This window comes from Colossoma macropomum, unplaced genomic scaffold (genome assembly GCF_904425465.1).
Source record: "Colossoma macropomum unplaced genomic scaffold, Colossoma_macropomum, whole genome shotgun sequence".
NCBI lineage: Eukaryota > Metazoa > Chordata > Actinopteri > Characiformes > Serrasalmidae > Colossoma > Colossoma macropomum.
In genome coordinates, this window is record NW_023494801.1 from 22,577,463 (window position 1) to 22,597,996 (window position 20,534).

The window sequence follows — 20,534 nt, forward strand, 5'->3', positions numbered from 1 at the left end:
CTGCATCACCGAGGCGGAACTGCTCAGTCCTCCCCGTTCAGCGAGCTGATAGCCACTCTGACCTAGAGATACCATCTCACCCAAGAGATAACATCTCATGCAGGCCCCACAAAACCTCTTCCCCCTTCCCCCTCAGAACAATGCAGCTAATTTGTCCGCTGCACGTTCTCCTCTGGAGTTCCGAATGGAGTACGTCAAGTGTTTTGTCAGTGAGATGGAGAAGGCTGCAATTTGTTGTCAAACACTCTGATCTCCTTCGTCCTCCTTCGGGCTTTGTTATGTCAGGAAGATGAACTCAAGCTTTCCGGCGCGTCTGCGTGGGTGTGTGGCTGTCATAGTTCTCCTGTAAGTAGCTCTAGGGTGCTGAACAGAAACTGTGTGTGTATGCCTGTGTGGTGAGTTTAGCTGACAGATGTCTCAAAGCATGAGTAAGTGTAGATGAGCATGCAGCGCTCCAAAGTTGCCTATTATTAAAGAAAACATTCCAAGGTTGCCATAGCAATTCTGAGTGCTGACAGGTCTTTGTCAAGGCAGAATTCCTCTATGCTGATCTCTCCTCTCTCTCACTCGGGACAAGTACCAGCAGGTAGAGCAGCCTCAAGTTTCATGACCCGCCCTTGCCTCCAACTTCCTGTTGCACGTACACTTTACCGTCTAGAAAACGACTCTTGATGCAACAAGCAAGTTCAGGTCTGTGTAAACGTACCCTACACAGTGCCTTATGGCAGCTCAACATCAAGCTGATGCACATGCCCTTCACCCACCACAATTGACGCTGTTAACTTGGACACTTTCTAATCTCCCTTTCATTTTTCAGACGTGGTGTACTCTCCCAAAGAGCAACAACCGTGTGAGAAAGCGATCCATTTCAATGACCTTTAATTGCTTTTCAAAAGGGCCGCATGGGATTTTGACAAATCCTCTGTTTGTCCTTCACATTAGCAGAAGTGGGTGCTGGGACAGCCCCAGTTCCTGTTCCTTTCAGTACAGTAGGCAAACAACCAACCTAACCTGCAACCATGAGGCCACCAGTGTCAATAAATTCTGTGACGTGGCTCCCTTCTTTTGCTTCCAAGATCAAAGCTCATCATCTGGCATGATTTTCATATTAGCGTGCCCTGTTCGCAAGACATAATACAGTGTAAACACAACCAAATGGCACATTAAGGGAGGGAAAAAATGCCAATGACGTGAGGGAATTAAATAAAGATTTTCAAAGCGTAGTCTCTTCCAAAAGCCGGAGGGTGACATCAGAGTGTGGCAGTTTACTTCAACTGTTTGTGTACTTGTGCACTTTTGGAACATCTCTAAAACAAACCAAAACCCAAGGAGAATGTGTGTTCTTAATTGTCATTTTCATAATACTAATGGACTGATCACTTCCAAGGGCACCCCCTAAATGTCAGTTTTGTCAATGCTGTACCAGAGAGGGCAGAGAGAACATGACCAGCCTCCTCTCTTCTCCTCTCCTCTCCTTGGGACACCCTTCATTGGAAAACATGACGTGGGCAGTATAACATGTGGTTACAGTTAAGAACAAAAAACTGGATTGAGATTCAAACAGGAGTGGCGATGTGATATTAAAGGCCCTGGTCTTGGTGAGTGGCCAGGCATGTTTGGTACTCTGTAAGCTCTTATAAATTCAGCTGGTACATGCGTAAAGTGAGGGCTCCCCTTCAGAGCTTTGGCTTCAGAATCCAGTAAAAGCAAAGGACATGATGCACTGCCCATTTGGAACAAACTGTCCCATTAAACAGACAGGAAAAGGATGAGAACAGAAGAGTTCCATGAGTACTGACAAAGTTTGATGACATTAGCACTGGATGCGTCCTTATCAAAGTTTTTCATACCTACATGTTCAAAAGTATTCAGACGCCCTTTTAGTTATTAGTGAATTCTGCTACTTTAATAGCCTTAGCCTTAGGCTATGTTCACATCACCAGGTTGAAGTTGCACAAATCTAATTTTTTGCCATTATGTGACTCAGATCTGATGTTTTCAGAGCTGTGTGAACACACAAATCTGAACTTTTCAAATGATCTTTATAAAACTTTCATATGTGGATTTTGAGGCCATGTGACCTTAATGTGAATGCTCAGATCGGAATTCATGTGCTTTTTTTCCACTGCGCATGCTCTGTCATTCAGCGTTACCATGGCAGCAGCACCAAACAGAAGTTAAAGCCTGTAAACGGTTGAAAAGCAGCACATCTCACCCTTTTCGCCTTCATCTCACTCTAATAACGAACAGCTGAGAGCTGTTCAGAGTTAATTATCTTCACAACAAAGGCTTGTTCTGCTTGTTAGTTTGTTTGCTGTTCATGACGCATGGGATTCATTCATGTGACGTTACTAATTAGGATGTGCGCATGCAGGTCATTTGAGGATGCCGGTTCATTTACAATAATGACAGATTTGGGCCACTTACCTAAACAAGTGTGAACCATCATGATCAAAAAATTGTATTCGAGCAATTAGGCTTGTAATGTGAGCACAGCCTAAGATGCATCTATTGCTGATAAAGGTGTTCAATTGCAATCACACAGCTTATATAAACACCACAGAAAAGCACCTGTAATAGAATTGAACATTCTGGAACAGCAGAGTCTATTGACAAGCTTTGACTAGAGCTTTTGACTTCTGGCAGAATGCAATCAAATGCTTACAGCCATGTTCCAACTCTTCTTTACAGAAGAGTAGAGGCTGTTGCTGCAGCAAAGGGGAACTCTTTATTCATGTTGTTCTTTCCATTAGAAATATATAGCCACATAGTTCTTTTAGTGTATTTCAAAACTAATTTCTTAAGCATTTAGTCAGCATTTTTGATCTTCTGCTCAGTGATTGATACAAAGGAGTGTGGGTGTCTCCATGCCCTACATCCATTACGATGATTGATGACAACATGGCAGTATTGTGAGAGAACGAATTACAGACACACTGTAAGTATACGTGCACAGCAAGAGAGCGAAAAGAGACTAAATATTTATTCCGCTTGGCTACACTACACGTCCAAAATCAGTTTGGAATACCGGTATGAGTTTTATTTCCATGACTGTTATGAGTGACACAGAGCAGGGGTACCAGCCATAGAGCCAAAGTTGGTAAACACAGACACACCTCACAGATTCTCATTGAAAGACAGGGATAGGCCTATATGAACTGACCTGTTTCATGAACCAAGAACATGCCTGGTCTGTGAAACATATGAGGGTATCAAACTTCTATGAGCACGGGTGCTACTCCAGGATAAATGACTGAGGTTGTGTGCTGAGGACTACATGGATGGAATGAGAGGGCTGCTCCTACATTAGCACATATGGGTCTAAAATGACAAAGAGCTCTTAGTGGAGAATCTCCACTCAGACTAATCTTAGGTTTAGGTATCCTCTGATTTAATGTAGTTTGTTCTGAAACTGAAGACTGCACCAGAAACATTTAGAGCCCTTGCTGATAAGACGTACCCTCGTTAATCAGCACCTCTAATCGCTTAAATTTATTTCTGTCTGGCCAAGTGGAAGTCACTCTGATGTGGAACAGCAGCTGCCAAAGTTGCTTTCTCCGCTAGAAGCCTGCTCAGATCCTATCACGCATGGCAAGAGCCCAATGCACAATGCTCAACCGACAGATGTTGATCGCACCATTACAGTGGAGCGCCACGGAGGGTGATACTGAAGAGCCTCCACAGACTGGTGGGGAGGGCAGGAGGGATTTGTACGCTGAATCATTTTCCACTGATGTGAAATCATCACCAATGCAGTTTAATGAGGAGGATATTACAATAAAAAAGAAGCTTGTCCAAGCCAAAGGCTTTCATCTAAATTTCACTCCACCGCATAATTTGGAATCTGTGCCGTAAAGTGGCTGGTAAGCACTGGAAAGAACTGAAAACCGAGGACAGATTTATGGAGACTTTAGGAAGACAGCTTTTTAGGGAGCACACAATGAAACTGTTACATTTGCATGATGCACGTCTCCAGTTTGGAAACAGAGTCAGGTCCAATCAGTTAACGAGCCTCAACTGTCAAAATACTCATGGAGATTGAGCAGCCCTGGTTGAGGCGCTGCCAGCAGCTGCTTGCACACTCTTTGCTGCCATACGCACGTGCACGCCTACATATAAACATGTACAACACTCACAGTCAACCAAAACACAGCCAGTATGGCCTCTGTGGCATAGGGAGACATCCACACACCCATATACACATGCACACAAATCAGTCCAGGCACAGTACAGATACCAATTCCAGCCTACGACAGAATTAATTGTACTCCTGGAAAGATATGATTGCAAAAGTGGAGGAAAGCAAACAAGCCTCGGCAGCACATAATGAAACACCTCTCATTATATGCCGCCCGGGGCTGCACACATGGCAGGTAGCAGCTCGCTGGAAGGGGAAACCTGGGTTTGTGTGCCCAGTGTGATGGCACCGTGTCTGGGGTCGGGGCAAAATCCACCCAGCTCTCTCCTCTGCCCTGGTTACTTCAGCCAGAAAAGATGCAGACTGATTAATCCACTGCATTAACTATAACCAAAAATAAAAATCAGGTAAATGTAGGGTTCTTGACTATGCAGAATAAATGGGGATCACTATCAGCATTTTATGCTAATCTTGTAAAATTACATCGTATTAATGCCTATAATTGAGAGAAAAAAATAGTTTTCATAATCCTCTCTACCACCTTGAGGGCTGTAATGGACAGTAGTAATTATTTTAGCCTGATGCCAACAGTGTGAGGTAATCACACAATTATATACAGCCTGTGCATGCAGAAAGCAGAGGCCTCTCTAGGCCTCTCTTGAGCACACATACTTACAGGCCTTGGCTGCAAAGTCTACACACTATATGACCAATAGTATCCAGGCACTCCTTCTAATTAGTGAACGTGGCTTTAAGGTGCTGAAACAGGCATGCACAAAGCTCTCCATACAAAAGCAATGACCATAGAGCGGGACACTCTGGAGTGCCAAGTGTTGGCTAGCAAGGTACAAAGCTCCCCCAGCACTGAGCTGTGGACCAGTGGAACTATGTTCTCTAGAGTGGTGGAGCACAATCTAGTACCTTTGAGATGAGGTAGATCTCTGGATTCCAGAACTGATCACCTAACATCAGTATCTGACCTCACTAATTCTCTTGAGGCAAAATACAATTGAATCGCAGCAATGTTTCAACACCTAGTGCAAAGCCATCCAAGAAGAGTAGAAGCTGTTACTGCAAGTGATGACTAACTCCATATTCTTGATTTCAGAAGAAACACTGGATGAGCAGGTGACTTCTGGACGTATGGTAGAAGAAGGGTAAATAAATAAATAAATATGATAAAAAACACAATGCCCTGCTGATCTGTTGATGTAGTGGCAGCCCATCCAATCCCAAACCTCAGAAATTGCCAGAACAGTATCTTTATAAACGCTGTCCTCTGCCTGAACCACAGTCTTCGAGCTGACAAATCGGAGAGGGGGAGGAACGGCCCTCATGGCTTCAGGACAGGTAAACTGCAGAGGGAGACAAGGAGCTGTTTGTTTAAGACAGAAACATCACACCTTTTATTACAGGAAGTTTTTTTTTGTCTATTGAAGTAAAGAAATATATCCACAAAAAAAAAGCTAAAAAAAAAAAACACTGGCACCACTTTGTCTGCAGGGTTTCACAACTAGAAGCCTCTTGACTGACGACTATATTTTAGAGTGAAGACCTATCATGAGTATATATGCTCTGCGCACTGTAGAGATTCATGACCATTTGCTTGCTTTGTGCAGTGCGTCAATGGCACAAACTGCACTTCCCTTTGAACATAATCCAGCTAATCTTGGAGCTTAGCTTTTGTCCTTTTGTTAGGCACAGCACATTGTGGAAGAATCACTCTGCAAGAATCATCTGCAATTTGTAATTCCTGATGCAAGAAATACTTCACTGAAAAAGGCTAAGAATAGATGAGCTTGTGGTGTCCAGGTATCATTTCATTATGTTAATTGCCATTACTATGTTTCATTTTTATTAGTAATGGTAGCAAGTTTTAAAACATGAATGAATGAAGTACTATTTAAGTGGGATTATTTGTAGTTGTAGACATTTTACCATAGACATAGACCATAGTCTGTAACGTTTATGAGCGGGTTAAGAAATCACGGTATAAATGACCGAGATGGGAGTAGCTATTCAATTTACACACTGCCTTTAGACCAAACAATGCCATACACAAGACATTTGGTTTCTCACATGTGGAAAACATATCAAAACATTAAATTTAATTGTAATTTTGTTTGAGATTGCGTGCAGAGTACATCCAATCGTGCTATCCATTGCAAGTAGTAGCGGTGGTTGGGGGGCGTATGGTGGTGAGAGGCAAGCAGACCAACAAATCAAAACCAAAAAAGAGCGACTTTCCTGTTTTACCCTGCCAGTACATGTACAGTAAGAGCTTCTGACTGAATGGCTGCTCCTAACGCTGACAATCTGAGGATCCTCTTAATCGACACCCATGGCAACTTTCTGCAATAACCCTTTTTCAGGTATGACAATAGCTATTATAGGCTAATGTTACTGAAGCCTAATATCATTTAGCCATTAACAATAATAGTATGAATTTTTGCTTTTGATTAACTTTGAAATAACCACAATGTCAAAATGGTTTAAGCCATTATTAATGTTTTGTGAGTGAAGGTGTTTTGTGCATGGAGTGCTACTTCACTCTGCTGCATAATATTCTAAAGCCTGACAACACATCACATATCAGGCTGATTCAGAACAAGGACTGGATATTGAAAGAAAACAAATCACGTGACAAATATAATTACTTTTGATCATCTTAAAGCTGCAGATGTGCTGGCATTTGTATCCTTCAACGTCAATCGCAATAGATGGAAACTGCAAGTGATTCACAATATTATTGTCAATCTGCACAGGCCGCAGTGTTTCTACAGAGAAACACTGGAAATAACTACTTTTCCCCACCTCCCCATGTAAAACTAATCCCTTCTAAATAGTACTTATGTTGGGAAAAAGCAGATGCCTCTACATGGGCTTCAGTGATCATGATCACTTCCTTTTCCTCATCAGGCTTGATGCAGATATTGCACAGAGAAACACAAGGGACAACACCACACTGGATTACATCTTGCATGCATAGTTTAAAATTCAGCAAATGGAGCAAGCAAAAAAGATGGAGAGCTCTGCAGTCAGTCTGTCAATGAATGTAGATCATGGATGTAGAATGTGCTTCAGTGCTGCACAGCAGCAAAGCCTTCGACCATCCATCTCCTGCACAAGAGAAGAAAAGGCACACATTTGCTAGGTTGAGTGATGATGTGTGGTGTGTGACATCACAGATGTGAATGGCCCCTCCAAAAGTGGATGCAGAGGAATATCCTCATGATAGACGTAGTGCACATGCAAGAACTTTTCCCAGACCAAAGAGGATGAGAGATGATGAGGTGCTATAAGCCATTCTCTCAACCACTCTTTGAAAGACCAGGCCATCCAAAAATGTAAAAGTAACAATGGAAAAAACTAATTAGCCTGAATGCATTTGCTTAATACTAACTGACTTTCAGTCTTTTCCACTGATACAAACAATTTGTGCAGCACAATAAAAATGTGAAGTAAGCAACAATAGGCATTACGTGACAGGTAGCTAGCAGTGCCATGTTTCCTTGACTAACTTCCAATTACCTTACAATCATTATTAGTAATAGCAGCAAAAAGTGAAGACTTTACTCAGTGAAGATATACATGATGCTTTGATTGTCTTGGGCATGGTGCCATGACCTTCGCCATGCTGTTATGGGGCAGGAGGCCTGTCTGGGAAACTCCGGCAGTGCCAATAGCACTGCTCTGCTCCTGTGGTTTTTCGCTCAGGATGATTCAGAAAAAGCCAAATAGAGGGTTGAACATGTAGGTGGGCCGGCGGCCCAAAGAACATGTGGTGCTGGTTTCAAGTGGTTGCGGCTGTGTGACAAAAAGAGAAAAACATGCCATCCATCCAGACAGATAACATGGGTTTTCATCGTACATTATCATTTTTGCCCCAGGCCTGAAGGGTTAGTGTTCTTGGTCACAAGAGAGCTGGCCTTACTTAGAAGAAGGTGAGAGATAAACCAGGTAAAAAATCGAGATGGGGTCCAAATCACTATTGCCAGCTACTGTGCGTCAGTAAATGTCTCTATGTGTGCTTGTGTTTTACAAGACAGGGTGTGGCTTCACTCAAGCCTGCTAAAGAAGCTCGGAGTAGGTCTTTTTTTCAGTCCCACTGTGCTGAAACCTGTCCAGCTGATGGAGAAGACTTCAGCAGCCAAGCCTGCTAACTTATACCAGGTCCTCTGACACAGACCGTAAACAGCAGGCCCACCTAGACACCCCAGCTTCAGGTTTCACCACAAAACCCACAGCCTGCCTTCTTGACCTATCCATTCCTTCTAGAACATTCTGCAGTGGCTTCCTCAGATCCACTCCTCTGGCTCTTCAGGAGTGATTCTCACGATCATTCTTCCATACTTACTTCATAATGACCAGAAGGAAAGGGAGCAGGCATGTGTTGTTTGCTTTTGAAGACTGCAAGTTTCACACAAAGAAGATTGCACAATTCCCTCTGCCAACCGGTTGGACAGTAAACAGAAGATTAGGGGAGAGAAGCCAAATGTGAAACCAAGCAGGCTTTTCAAAGCTATTAATCTCCATTTTCCATTCACCTAGCATTTGATGAGATTCACCCCCACTTTCATCTGTTAAATCAGTGAGATTGAATCTGTACTGTAACTGAACTCTCATTTGTATATACTGGGAAGGGGTGATGGACGAATGATGACACCATCTGTCAATGCAAACCACCTTGCCACAAGATATGTGTACTGCATTTCAGCATTGTGAATGGAGGGTGTGAAAAAGCCCAGGAGTGTCATGCAAAATTGCACTGACAAATCAAGATTTTTCTTTTAATCACAGGGAATTTTTATGTAAAAATATTCACTATTCACTAGTTTTCAAAAATATATAAAGAAGTTGTCAGTGTCAAGGTCAGAGACCACTCATTGTTTATTTAATTCTAGGTTAAAAAAAATCATTTTTATGCATAGGTACAAAACCTTGTAATCCTGGACCATTTTTTTGGTGATGAAATTTTAACACAAATCAAAGGGTAAGTGGCGTTTTCAACTTATATTTATATTTCAACAATATATTTAACTAAAAACTACTTAATATAATATCAAATCTATCAGTACGTCATTTGTCCACTTTTTAATTTTGTGTACCCATTTTAGCTCTTCCATCCTTCCAACTCTAAAACCAATGAGTTAAAGCTGTCCTCCCAAGAAAAAGTTTTAATGAAGGTGACATTATGTACCCCTTCAAAGAGACACTAAGGCAAGAAAAATAGTTCATGCAAGTACGCAAATGCACATGCTTTGTGTTACGTAGACACGGTTTCGCATGTTGTTGTGAAATGCGTCACGATGCAACATAGACATTTCCGTATATATTATGCTCTCTCTCTCTCTCTCTCTACATGTATATATATTGCGTGGTGTACCGATTCATGGCTAAGCTGTTGTTGCTCTTAGGTGTTTCCATTTCACAATAAGAGCACTTACAGTTGACAGGGGCAGATCTAGCAAGATACTCATACTCAGTCTGAAAAAAAGGTATATACACAAATATATGGGATGCATTGATACCCTTTTTTTCAGACCGAATATGAGCATGAGTAAATATATGTTAGTACTAGCCAATACAGAGTTCGATACCATACTAAGTAACCTACTTAGAATGAAATAATTATTAGTGTAAATGTGTGCAACCTTAACATTTAATTCATTAAATATGGCTGATTTTTATATATATGATGATTATTATATTATGTTATATTATCTACCATGGATTGAGTAGCACTGCAGTGTAGAAGAGTGGGTTTTGTTCCATGTCAGAAAAACACTTCTGTAGAGCTGTAGTTTTGCAGTTCTTTCAACAACTCCAAGGCAAATGCATCTGAATAGTTTGAAATTTTATGTCCTCCTGGTGTCTTGGCTTGTTGAGCTGTGGCTGAATGCCCTCTAATGCCAAACATACACTCTGTGATTTTAGAAATCTTGTTCTTCGTTTGAACAGACCAAAGCCTACGATTTATATACTGAAAATGCTCCATGGATGCTAGCAAAACACAGCCTCTACAGACAGCACAGCTCCATCTATGAACAATTTCAAATAATGCTATTTTATTCAAAATAACACACTGCATGCTAAGTACTCTCTCCATGCTGTTTTACAAAAAAAATGTATTAAAGTTTATACCTCCTAATTCTACTTAGTCAAACAGAGTAAAGTCGTCTGCTGGGATCTGCTTGAGTATTGAGTGTTTTAACCACCACATTATTACGTGTCCCGTCTCACCCGAAAAGCCGTCTGCATGGCAGGTGATCCCACTCACCCACTACACAGCTTCTTCAGCCTGCTGCAATCAGGGAGGAGACTGCAGAATCTCAGTTCGAGGACCAGCAGACTGGGGGACAGCATCATCCACCAGGCTGTCAGGATGCTGAACTCTCTCCCTACTTTGCCCCCCCCTCCCCCTCTTCTGCCCCCACACACACAGAGTTTGGACCCAAACACAGGTTCCTGACCCCCACTCCCCAATACTGAACTTTAACAGTATTGGTCAAACACAGGTTCCTGACCCCCACTCCCCAATACTAAACTCTGACATTCTCAGGGACTGTTATGCACCCATCACTTTCTGTTACTCATCACTTTAACTGCTCCATAAGCTCATTCTAATTGCACTACTGTTTATATTTGCACTATTTATACCCACAGACCTTAATCTGTATGTGCCTTATGTCACTTTAGTGTTAATTTCAGAACCTTCTATATTTATATATTTTTTATTATTCTATTTTTCTACAATTAGTGTTTATTTTTACGATTAGTGTTTAGTGTTTTTAGTGTCTATTTAAATTCACACTTTTCCTGTTTACTGTCTATTTAATGTTATTGCTACACCATGGGGTCTAAGAGTAACGCAATTTCAATACTCTGTATGTCCTGTATATATTGTAGTATTGACAATAAAGCTGACTTGACTTGACTTGACTTGACAGTAACATAAGAACGCATGCTGAGTTTGTACAGAAGGACTGTGCGTTTGCCATGCGTTATCTGAGCATTGTCATTTGTGTTTCTTGCTTAATATTCACACAAGCAACTACCCAAAGACACTTTAGCTGCCTCGCAAAGTTCTTTTCATTGGCATCTAAAATGGCTAAAGGAGATATTTCTGGGGAGATTAGATATGAAATAATCCATTTGCACAAGGAAGCGGTAAATCAGTTCAAAGTGGTAAATAAGTTCAAAAAATGATATGTAGAAAACATCTGGGCAAGACCTGGCAGACCACCAAAGTGTCACCACCAGATAAATAGTAACTAAAGCTTTCAGCTTTAAGTAATAGGAAAAAAACAAGCTCCACTCAAATCTGCAGGTGTTTCTGTCCATCCTTCCACTGTGAGAAGACAAGGCTAGGAGTCTGAAAGAATATGTAGCTGTTAAGATAGAAAAAGGAAATGAAAAAAGAAGAAAATTTGCACTATATCACTTACACTGGACTGGATATAAAATAAGGTTGTATGGACCAAGGAGACAGAATTTGTTATTGGGATTACTTGGATGGTGAAAAGCAGAAAATGCTACCAACTTCTAAGACTAAACTTTGAAGATGTGTACTCTGCCTGATAGTACTCTGAAGTACTATCAGGCAATGGCTCAGGAAAAAATGAAATTCCATAGAAAGTGGTGCTTGACCATTGTCCACCTGGTTTGGAGTATAAAGGCTTGAACATTGCATGCCCTCTTTTCTTTGTCCAGCAACCCAGAACTCAACCGTGAGTTTGATTATTCTTCCAAGCATCTAAATGAAAAAGTACTAAGTAAGTGTGTGTGCGTTCATGTGTGGGGGCCTGATCTGGCCTTCTGACAGGCCTTGGATGGCTGTTGGATGAATGCCAACAGGCCATACCGGGGGGAATGTGAAGAGGGTGGCTGTACACGCGGGCAGGTGAGGGACCCACTGGGTGGCTACGTGCCTACTGAGAGGTAGCAAAAGGGGCCCAGGATAAGGGGAACAGCCAAGGAGAAGAAGAGGAAGAAGAACAAGAGAAGGAAGAAAGCCTCAAAGTAGGGGACCTCAGGAGCACCATCATGCTCTAATGCTTCATGCTTCTTTGCCACACACTGCTGTGCACAAGTGCACTCCAAAATTACAGCAAAGATCTCCTCTGCCCCCCCAGCAAAAAAATGCACACTACATCCACTGAAACCCCCCACCTTGGCCCCTTATCAGCTTCCTTATCGCCCCCTACTCAAACCCCAGCCAGAAGCTCCAGATTCCCTCTCCCCCTGCCCCATGACATAATTGTTTCCAAAGCCACTATCGCCATTCTTACCCACAAGTCTTTGCGGTGGGGCGATTATCTAGGAATAATGCCTGTGATTAGTTGCGCCCAGGCAGCTCTTTCACAAGCCTTCGCAGCAAGCTCAAGAGCCTCGAGCAAAGAGCCCTGTTCAGACATGCCCAGGCACTTGGCAGCCATCTTAATTTGCATGGCAAGGCTAGTCCCATCGGCATATACAACGTGAATTCAGCCAGAACACTTCACTTCATTTTAGCCAATCAAGCATCATAAATAAAATAAAAAGCCTGACCGCTGCCCAGTGCCCAACCACATAGCTGCCCACAGCCTTCAGCTACTGTCAGCTGCCACAGGTATAATGGGGTGCTAATCCATAATTTACTGTAACTTAATTAACTGTAAGCTATAGCAGTAGTGAGCAATACATCACAGTACAATGTATTTTCATACATTATATATATATATATATATATATATATATATATATATATATATATATATATTTTATTATTATTATTTTTCACCTAAAAGCATTTTGGTGTTAAAGTAAATCTGTTTTTATAGATTTCACAATGGAATATTATTCTGCCATGCCCCCTACACTGTTATTAAAAACCATAATAACAACCAAAACAAATCTAAAATATTTTTATTGGGTGAAATAGTAAAAACAGAAATGAACAATATTGAGATGAAGGCGAGTGCATTTAAGCACACTGCAGCTTCCCCAGCAAAAATGGTGCTGAATTTAGCTTTTTCTAAAAGCGTCAGCCTCTGCTGAAATTTGATAATTATTACAAGCCATTCATGCTATTAGCTTCAGCTGAGAAGCTGTGGAGCCTCTAGGCTTGTAGCCTGAGACCATGCCATCACCTGAAGCAGCTGGCTGAGTGAGGGGTCCCGTATGTGGCACACAGGGAAAGCCAGCAAGTCAAAACTGTTAACCCCAAGAGACTGGCTTATCCTGCTGTAGCAAACTGGACCAACTTATCTCACCACACAAAAGGTGAGAAAATCAGCGTGTTGTGTACTGTATGTATGTCAAATTTTCCACACTTACTTGTGGCACACTGGTATAAGAGTAATGACAAAATTAATGCCATAAGAAGAATTTCAATCAGTATACTGAATGAACTAGTATACTGCCCACTATTAAGCTAGAACTGGATGACTCTTGCCAAGCTCTCACCACCGTCTGGTATGCTGCTAAGTTACAATGTTTCTGGCCAATATAATGCACCGCTGGGACACACGTATGCACATGCAAACATCATAACGTCCTCTGATTGTAGCCCAGATACTCGCAAACGCATGAGCTCAATTTCCGACCCTGATGGACGCTTATCAGCACACTGTGAAAACATCTGATTTGAAACCTCTCCTTCCTCTCGTTCTCTCCTTCAAGTTCACGTTTTGCCTGACAAGCAGGCTGGGGCTCTATGAAGTCATCCTGATCGCAAGTGGAGATCATGTTCTTCTCTCCTCTTGCTTAAATGACCTCATTTTGTTACTTCACCAGAAGTTGCATTATTTATTCAGTGTTGTTCTCTCAGACCTGGGAACCCGCATGGAGACAAGATGCTTGTCAGTGCAGGCAAATGACATCATGGCTGAAAGTTTTATTAGCTGCTACTGCCAGGAGCTGAATGTACAACGGAAACAAGCAGATCAGAACTGTGGGCCTCTGCTTAGGAAACTGTAAACTAAACTTTGCATAACTTTATGTTAACTAAAATAAACAAACAAACAAACAAACAAATAAGATCAGACACAAACAATGGTGTCCAAAAGTCTAGTGGGAATGCTTGTATTTTCCTTTTTTTTGTTGATTTAACAGATTTTCGTTATAAATTATATTATCAGCATAACAATTAGAGTGAAAAGTAGAATCTTTGAGTGAGTCTCAAACTGCATACTACCTTACTAAGTAATATGTCAAAAATAGCTAGCATGGCCTCTACAAGTTTATGTGAAAGAGTGTCATCTAAACATGAGCTTCAATGGAAGAGGCAAAAATAAAAATAAATCTTTTTGTATAAAGGCCTCATCACTGTCAATGTCATAAATTTACTTAAACTCGAATAATGACCCACAAATGCTGCAGCATCTTCATTTTAATTTCGTAACTTTCAATTCCATCACATTTTTTTCTGTTTCTGTTGTTTATTTTCAAATTTAAATAAAAGAAAATGAATTCCCAGAGTTTTATATATATTTGGATAACACTGCCCACATCTCACTGGCGCTGGCTGGCTGTGCAACTAGTAAAGACACATAACTGAAAGTTCCTTTTGTCTTATTTGTTGACTGACAAGATTACAGCCCATCACAATCTAATGGAGACATCTTCTGTGTTTATGACAAAGTGAGACGAAACTACCCGGCGATGCTGATGAAGCGCGACAAGCACCTGACACTTTGAACTCCAATAGCTTGTTTAACAGAGGAAGTTGCAAGACAGATAAGATATGTATGAGCTGATGAGCAATGCTTGTCTCTTCCATAAAATCAGTCTTACTGTCTCTCTGCAAACTTCGTTTTTTATAGGGGAATTCCTGATGTTTTTCTTCATTTTTAAATTCAATCATTCAGATGTCTACAGAGTCAAAAATAAATAAATCAACTACATTTATGAAATCCGAGCTCATCAAAACCACATCAAACCACTTTGAGTTACTTATTAAATTAACCATTTTACACAGACACACAAGACAAAGGTCTACTCAACATTTCCATATTTGAACTGGTTAAAACTATGATTTCTAAAGTGCCTACACCTGTAACTTGTGAAAGATGTGTTTAATTACACATTAATGAAGGTTTCCCTGCTTGAAATCTAAACATCTCTTACAGTTTCTAAAGGTTGCTTACAATATAGCCCAGTCCATGATATATGATCAAATTAGGCTTTTTTCCCCAGCTTTTTTGTGTTGTTTCTATGCACATGTGAACAAATTAAATGTTCTGATTTGAAATTGCTCCAATTTATCTCCTTGACTGATTTTAGGATAACTATAAAATAATTGTGTCAATATGTCTGTTCATGTTTTTAATTCAATTTTGTTGTTGGTGGTGGTGTTGTAATTGTTCTCTTGGTTGCTCTGTGCTGCCCTCTTGGCCAGGCTTCACTAGCAAAAGAGAATTTTTTAATATCACTGTGACTACCCTGGTTAAATAAAGGTAAAATAAAAACAGATAAATAAATCTGGAAAAACTGCAAGGGTGACAATATTTCCGGTTATAACTGTATTTAGCAATACATGTAAATGGAAATTCACCATAACAGTAGTAATACAAGAGCAGAAGTGTCACTATTGATTTCACAGTAATCAAGTAACTGATCTAATATTTGGCAACTGATTTACTTTTTCTTTAATCATGACAGCCCTTCACAAGAACACACGAACATGTGTGTGGATTCTCAACAAGCACTGCAGTGACAGTAGCTCACCCTGTCATGAAGAGATGAGTGTGCTGTTTGACAGAGCTGAAATGATGGCGAAGAATGAAACTTAACCCGAAAAACGAGCCGCCTCACCCGCCGTGTGGACCTTTCACCCTGCTTTAGTGCTAATGTACACTTCCCCTCGTGTGCCTTGGACAAACATGCATCAATCTGGGGTGTAGCACCTCCTGCAGAGTTCAAACGGTGTGTGTGTGTTTGCATCTTAGCATGTTAGGGGTGTGTATATAAGTTGGCCGTGCAGGTGGGCATGGGAGGGCTCAGAAATGAGTGATGAAGTATTTGATGTTTGCTCGCAGAAAGTGTGTGTCAAGTGTATTTAAGTGTGTGTAACTGAGGGGAGCGTTACATACAGTGCATACATTACTCTGCAACACTCCACAGTCATTTAATTCCTGGTCAAAACGACCATTAAGCACGTTCTTCAGTTTTCAGGGGAAATTTCTTTTTAGGAGATTCGATTTAAGATAATCCACTTGCACAAGGAAGAAAAATGTCAAAGGAAAATAACAGGAAAAAACAGGGGTTTCCAAAAGTAGATGTCAAGAAGCCCTCAGTGAGAAAGTGATCAATGTGCATTTGTCAAGAAGCCCTGAGGGAGAAAAGGAAACTGACTGAAAGAAGAACATTTGCAAATCTAACAAAGAAGCTGCTGATTTTCACAGAATAAAGGACTGGCCATCCCAGTGAGTCCAGACCTCAGCATCACTGAATGTGTTTGGAATTACTTGGATCATCAGAAGCAGAAAATCGCAATCACTTTCTAAGATTGAGCTTTAACATTAAAGGTTTTTGGGCATTACATGAAACAGAACCAGGGAAAAAATGGCAACAAAATACAACTGAGAAAATTCACCATTGATGTATGAATAATTTAATTATATTAAAAATAACTCCAATAAGGAAAGCAATGTAGTATATTTGAAAAGTGGTATACAGGTTAAAGATTATTCCTTTGAATTTCTTTGAAAAAAAAGAAAGAAAGAAAAAAAAAAGAAAACTTGTGAATCAAAAAATAAGCTGCTGGTGTTCTCAGGATAATGGACTGACCATCCCAGAGAACCGGAAGCAAGTCTCCTGACAGAAGATTAGTTGTTAATGATTGGTTGAATGACACTGTATTTAATTATTGAGGCTCCTGTGCAAGTTTCTGTTAAATATATATTTTCTGCTTTTTATTCTGACTGAATAACTTGTACTTAATGGCGAATTTGCCGGGAAATTAAATACATGAATGGTGGTCTCTGATGTTTGCACAGTACTGTATGCATGAGCGAACAACGGAGAGGGAAGCTTGTAATCTGGGCTTGTTCTTGTGTGTTTCTCTGTCATCTCAAGTGTTTTCATAGGGGGTGTGGGCATTTACATTTGTAGGTGTGTGTGTGTGTGTGTGTGTGTGTGTGTGTGAGAGAGAGAGTGAGTATCAGGGGTCTGTTACCATGCAGGTGCAGGGGGGATTGGTGAGGTGGAAGTGGAGGGCAGATAATCCTAGGCTTTAGCAGTAAGCTGGGCGCATGCTGGGGCTATGTGTGAGAGTGTATGTGTATGGGGGAGGGGATGTAGTGGTGCTTGCCTGTGGCAGTCTCCAGCCTGGAGCACGCCACCTGACCAGCCTGGAATGAGCCTCCGGCAAGGCCAGGCCACACGGAGCTCTGAGGCTGCAGAAGCAAGCTGAGGACTTCTGAAGTCACCGGAGTCTGACCAGGTATGAAATTGAAGGCTGAACCCAACCTAGACCTATTACTTGGTGACTTGACCCAAGCAGGCCCAACTATAGTACTTGACAAAAAATAAATAAATAAATAAAATAAATAAATAAATAAATAAAATAAAAATAAATAAAAAACAGACCCAAACTCGCTTGCATTGCTGCGGAACAGGTGCATCCACGGTTGCACAGTTAATGCATTGCTGACGAGACAACACATCAGTCTTACTAATATCATAGCTCAAAATACTATCACAAGCTCTACACTGTACATCACCAGTGAACATTTATTTGATATAATTTGATATAATTACATAATTCGTTCAAGACATCTCTGAGTCATTTAAAATTTTAAATAGATCCTTTTTAGCAAGCATTCGTTTTATTAGCAAGCATTCGTTTTACCTGAGCCGACCCACGTCTGATGTTGTACGTGAAAAATCTGCATGAACCCAGCCTAAAACCCTATCTTAGTCCTGTTAATTTTGGGTGGGGTAGCAAACCTTTGTTGTATGAACACTTCCTAATATCCTCAGCTTCACTACATTACTCAATGCACCTTCAATGAATTAGACTTATTCAGCTAACCATGTGGAAAATAACTAATAGTACACTATTACACCATGTTGGTGGGTGAGCTTATCTTTACCGTTTTGTCCTGTAATTGTCCAATGGTTGCTTTTACTGAAGCAGATGGATGAGAAAAGTGGCTGCCATGAGAGTTGAGTCTTAATTTTTGTCAAATAAAAGACCATAATAAAGCACAGCTCAGCAAAAGCTGTCATCTTTAATATGGCGACAAAACTGTAATTATCTACTAATAAACAACAGAATTGTAAATGTTATGCAAACTTTAATGTTTGAGAGTTCATGTCATCTTAATGTAGCCCTTTGTCTTCTGTGATGACATTTTGTCTGAGGCGGTTTCAAACAACCTGTTCCGTCTGATAAACAAGAGATGACAGGTTTTTACTCATTTTTCCGCGGGAAGTTCATTTTCATGTAAAAAATTATATGAATCTTCTAAAAATCAGCATAAACAGGGGTTTAAGTATGCAGTACACATAAGAATGCCATAAGAATAATTTTAAGCAATAAGTCCTAAGAGGCTGTGTATTACAATGATTTAACACAGGTATATATAATTGCAATGAACAAGAGCAATGTAGTTTGTTACGTTTAGGCCAGCAATATAGAGGTCAAATATCTTCTGAATCTCTTCTGAATGTAAACAACTTGTCACTTAGCCAACAATATTTTAGAATCAGAACCATCTGTATAGGAACTGTAAGTTATTTTAAAATAACTCATGTAACATGATTGGGTGTGACTTCCAGCTAAATAACATTCAAATATTGTTTGTCAAATCCAGTTTAGAAAAAGATGAAATGAAGATAGAAATGAAGAAGTGAGAGAGGGCAAATAATGTAAACCCTTAAAATACTTTTCCAAAGAAGGTTATGTCTAATAGTGAGACTACTGTCCTCAATGTCCAATTGTGAGATTACTGTTCTGGAGCAGTTATAAAAACTGTCCCTGCTTAATGTTGGGATTAATTCTGGTTCTGTAAATTTCAAGAATCATAAAATGGAATCACAATGCACTTTTTTAAAGTTTGGAGGAAAAAAGGCTTCTTTTTTCTACTGAAAGGAACTACAGACAATGTACTTTTAGGAAGGTACTTTTAAAAATATGACCAATGTTTAGTGCAGACAGAGTTTAGAGTCACTCTTTTCGAGGACCATAAAGATGATTCTGATTCTTCTCCCACTGAAGATCTGCTGCAAACTACAAAGTTTGATGATTAACACAGCTTGATAAATGACACTACGCTGAGATTATCCTTTAACAAAGAGCCAGCATCTTGGGCAAACATGCCCTGTGTGTAAAGTACTGAAGGATGTGTCCTCTGTGGGTAAGAGGGTGAAGTGTTGAGAGTGTGACAGAGGCATTCCTAACGTCGCTTACATTTTGAAAAACTGATTTCTCACTCATAACTGACATCTTTGACACAAGAGGAGAAATTCTGTAATGTGGATGCCAGAGTTTCAGTCTATACCACATTTGTGTATATCAGTAGAAGAGGAGATATTATTGATTTAAATATGTTTAAAAGCTTTTATACATTATTTATTATTAGCAACTGTAGTATTTTGTTAGTTAAAATGTGGTCTGAGGCCAGCACGTCTTTGCTCAAAGTAGCCCTGGGTGGATAACTGAGATTATCATATATCACAATAATTCAAATAAAGTTCCCATATTATGAAATTAGTGTTCTTTGTTTCTCTTTCATTTGCCACTTTTATTATTATGGCTTCATCTTTATTTTATCATTCTCTTTGTACAATCATTCTGATCTGTGGTTAGTTAGGTGCATTTACTTGCTTTACAAACAGAACATCACCCACTAATTAACTACACACGAAATTAAAACACCACTTGGAATGAGCATAATGTAGATTTTCAGTCTGACAAAAAAGCTGGAGAACATGCAAATGAAACAAAAAACTCCAGTAGATAAATCTGCTCTTTCATAGAGAATAAAATTGATTAGCTAGTCCAGAAGGAGGGTGCCAACATGCCAGTTTGGCAATATTTTGGTTTCCAACCAAACAAATAGTGGAACTGCAGGGTGTTAAATGTGTTACATGCCATCTGTTCAGAATACAGTTAGCATTATACATCATTAAAAGCTAGTTCAGATGGAAGTTATTAGTTTATAATATTACCATCAGGGATGCATGCTATAGAATAAAGCTCTTTAACACTCACATGTAATACAGAGAATTTGGATCACAATGATATTGATTATCATACTAATTTTGAAGAGGATAATCATTTGTCTAAATTTACATTTGTCTAAATTTAGTGACCCAAACTGTAACTACTACCTCACTTTATAACATCTCTTAAGATATGGGCTCACAATCTTGTGTGTACAGTCTTATTTTTTGACAAGAAAAACAA